Below are 4,413 nucleotides of genomic sequence, written 5' to 3' on the forward strand. Positions count from 1 at the left end.
ATAGGAGTCACTTGCCACCATATATTGGTACAATTAACATGTAAACATCATATACATCCAATTAGACATCCGTTTACCACCTCTCGGTACCACTTTTATACGAGTCAATTTTGGGTCACATTTTGGCTCTAATCAACCTTGTAATTCACTTTACACCATATTAGAGTGATATCGCACCATATAAGAATCACTTGCCACCATATATTGGTATAATTAACATGTAAACATCATATACATGCAATTAGTCATCCGTTTACCACCTCTTCGTATCACTTTTATACAAGTCAATTTTCGGCCACATTTTGGCTCTAATCAACCTTGTAGGTAACTTGACCCCATATTAGAATGATTTTGCACCCTATAAGAGTCACTTTCCACCATTTATTAGTACAATTAACATGTAAACATAATATATATCCAATTTGATTACCTTTTACCACCTCTTGGTACCCTTTTATACGTGTAAATTTTGGGCCACATTTTGGCTCTAATCAACCTTGTTAGTCACTTTACACCATATTAAAGTGATTTTGTACCCTATAAGAGTCACTTGCCACCATATATTAGTACAATTAACATATAAACATCGTATACATCAAATTTTACATCCTTTTACCACCTCTTGGTACCACTTTACACGAGTCAATTTTGGGCCACATTGTTTTTGCTCTAATCAACCTTGTAAGCAACCTTACACCATATTAGAGAGCTTTTGCACCCTATAGAGTCACTTTCCACCATATATTAGTAAAATTAACATGTAAACATAATATATATCCAATTTGATTACCTTTAACCACCTCTTGGTACAACATTATACGAGTCAATTTTGGGCCACATTTTGGCTCTAATCAACCTTGTTAGTCACTTTAAACCATATTATAGTGATTTTGCAACCTATAAGAGTCACTTGCCACCATATATTGGTACAATTAACATGTAAATATCGTATACATCCTATTAGACATCTATTTACCACCTCTCAGTACCACTTTTATACGACTCAATTTTGGGCCACATTTTGGCTCTAATCAACCTTGTAATTCACTTTACACCATATTAGAGTGATATCGCACCCTATAAGAGTCACTTGCCACCATATATTGGTACAATTAACATGTAAACATCATATACATGCAATTAGTCAACCGTTTACCACCTCTTCGTACCACTTTTATACAAGTCAATTTTGGGCCACATTTTGGCTCTAATCAACCTTGTAAGTAAGTTGACACCATATTAGAGTATTTTTTCACCCTATAAGAGTCACTTGCCGCCATATATTAGTACAATTAACATGTAAACATCATATACATCCAATTTGACATCCTTTTACCTCCTCTTCGTACCACTTTTATACAAGTCAATTTTGGGCGGCATTTGGCTCTAATCAACATTGTAAGTAACTTTAGACCATATTAGAGTAATCTTGCACCCTATAAGAGTCACTTGCCACCATATATTAGTACAATTAACTTGTAAATATCATAGATATCCAATTTGACATCATTTTTCCACCACTTGGTACCACTTTATACGAGTCAATTTTGGGCCACATTTTGGCTCTAATCAACCTTGTAAGTAACTTGACACCATAGTAAAGTGATTTTGCACCCTATAAGAGTCACTTGCCACCATATATTAGTACAATTAACATGTAAACATAATATATATCCTATTTGACTACCTTTGGGCAACATTTTGGCTTTAATCAACCTTGTAAGTAACTTGACACCATAGTAGAGTGATTTTGCACCCTATAAAAGTCGCTTGCCACCATATATTAGTACAATTAACATGTGATAAGTGGCATTTTATACCACTTAGAACGTCTTAAAATGGCTTAAATTGGTGTCTTGAAATCAAGTATTTTGTGTATTTGATGCGTTTTTCTAGTGTTTAAGCATTTCAGGGTATTAGTTGCATTTAGGAGGAGGAATCATCAAGAATAAGCCTTGGCATGTGTTCACCATTGCGAGAGGAAAAGAACGGGCAGATTACGGCGAAGAAACGAAGCAAACATGGAATTTTTCCAGAAGGGTCCTGCGCGCCCACGCAGCAATGCTGAGCGGCCGCACAGCAGCCTTGCGCGCCCGCGCAGAAATGCTGAGCGGCCGCGCAGGGTCGGGGAAAAAGATATATTATTTTAAGACTTCTACTTCTGTTTGGCTTCCAACTTCTATCTAATCTGAGTTTTATGGGACTATTATATAGGTATATTTGAGACGTTTTCATAGAGTATTAATAGGAGATTATGTTTTAGATTGTGTTTTACGCAAGAAGCGAAGGAGATAAGGAAGAAGACCGATTTAGCACACAGCAACGAAGAGGAAGCATATATTCTTGTGATTCTTGTTTCGTTGTAACGTTGGATGCTAGTTTTCTTGCTTTGACTTATTTACTCTTGTGACGTACTCTGTTTTAATATAATCAGTTTAGTTATTATTTTCTTGTGTTTGTTTATCATGATTTCATATGAACCCATGATGGCGATAAGTTCTATTATGGGCTAATCGTGATCATGGGGTTGCAACGGATTTATTATGGAATTCTTTAGTTAATTGTTTAATACTTTAGTATGTGATGATTGCATGATATCTGGTATTGGTTGTGCGTATTCGTCTTATGTGCGTCGCGAACATATAAGATAAGGTGTTAATCTCTTGTGAAGCGACGGTGGATCTTGAGATTTAGAACTTGCCATGCTAGCATAGGTTCATGTACGTTGTGCATGATTAGTGGGTAACTCTAACAGTTTTATTTGCCCTATGTAATCAAAACAGAATAACTTGTGCTTAAATCGTTGTGTTGTCAATTTCTGTAGACATATAGGAACTCAACATAATTGATGACTATTCAACTTCTATCTTAATTGTGGATGTTTGGTAGAATGGTATTAGTACAATGAAAGTTGGCTTTTATCAGTTTCGTGTTATTCGATTAATATCATCACTGTCACATGCTAAAGGTAATAACTATGGCTATAGAAGGAAGTAATAATGAAGTTGTGATCTCATGAGTGTTTTATTATTGATAAATTGAAGTGTTAGTTAAGTGGTTAATTAAGTAGTTAATTATAGTTAATATTTAATCAACAATTTTAAGTGTTATTATCTTAACATTGAGAAGTAGTCATACATTGGTGAGTGAGTTAAATTAGACAATAAATTAGTCTGAGTCTCTGAGGGAACGAACTAGAAAGTATTCTATATTACTTGCGAACGCGTATACTTGCGTGAATATTAGTGCGTGATTTCGCCCTAACAAGTTTTTGGCGCCGCTGCCGGGGACTCGGCGTATTTGTTTAGTTTATGTACTTACCATCATTGGTCATTAGGACTCAGTGATTAGGACATAGTAGTTAATTACTCTTTTCGGTTGTGTTTCACGTACTTTAGCAAGCGTTTATGCAAACTCGTTCTCGTGCTCGCAAGAGGACCTTAGATACAGCTGAGGAGAAAGACGAAGTTCTTGATACTCCGGAGAAGTTAGATTTTGAGGATTTGGATTCAGGAACTGAGCAGAAAGAACTAGTAAACATGGGAGATCGTATTGTTCAAGCTGATCCAGCTCTTATGGATTTTTCTCGGCCTAAAATTGATGACATTCAGTCAAGCATCCTTCATCCGGCTTTCAAGCTAACACCTTTGAAATCAAGCCGGGCACTATTCAGATGGTGCAGAATTCTGTTTCTTTTGGAGGAGCGGCAACTGAAGACCCCAACATGCACATAAGGAATTTTGTCGAGATCTGCAGCACTTTTAAGTATAATGGCGTGACTGATGAGGCTATCAAGTTGAGGCTTTTCCCATTCTCACTGAGGGATAAAGCTAAAGACTGGTTACATTCTGAACCAGCTGGGTCAATCACTACGTGGCAAGATCTTGCGCAAAAGTTTCTGGTGAAGTTTTATCCAATGGCAAAGACTGCTGCTATGAGGAGTGCTCTTACTCAATTTGCGCAGCAACCTATAGAATCTATGTGCGAGGCTTGGGAACGCTACAAGGAAATGTTGAGAAAATATCCACATCATGGAATGCCGGATTGGATGGTAATCACTGGTTTTTATAATGGTTTGGGGGCCCAATCTCGGCCCATGCTCGATGCAGCAGCTGGAGGCGCCTTATGGGCTAAAAGCTATACTGAGGCATACAATCTTATCGAGATGATGGCTGCAAATGAGCATCAGAACCCAACTCAGAGGATGACATCAGGCAAGGTAGCAGGTATTCTGGAAGTTGATGCAGCCACCGCTATTGCAGCCCAGCTCCAAGCGCTATCAATGAAGGTTGATTCTTTGGCTACGTATGGAGTTAATCAAATAGCTATGGTTTGTGAGCTTTGTGCAGGTTCTCATGCTACGAATCAGTGTTCTCTTGTCAATGAATCTGTTCAGTATGTGAATAATTATTA

At 37.4% G+C, this 4,413-nt stretch overlaps 1 non-coding gene across 1 annotated transcript; it reads right to left on the reverse strand.

Moving 5' to 3' along the window:
• Positions 1–3,931: 3,931 nt before the first annotated feature.
• On the reverse strand, positions 3,932–4,038 carry LOC141705308 (small nucleolar RNA R71). The gene has a single exon (XR_012568290.1). It is a non-coding gene; the product is annotated as a small nucleolar RNA R71 (small nucleolar RNA).
• Positions 4,039–4,413: the final 375 nt, after the last annotated feature.

The sequence above is a fragment of the Apium graveolens genome, unplaced genomic scaffold, assembly GCF_009905375.1.
Source record: "Apium graveolens cultivar Ventura unplaced genomic scaffold, ASM990537v1 ctg876, whole genome shotgun sequence".
Classification (NCBI taxonomy): Eukaryota; Viridiplantae; Streptophyta; class Magnoliopsida; order Apiales; family Apiaceae; genus Apium; species Apium graveolens.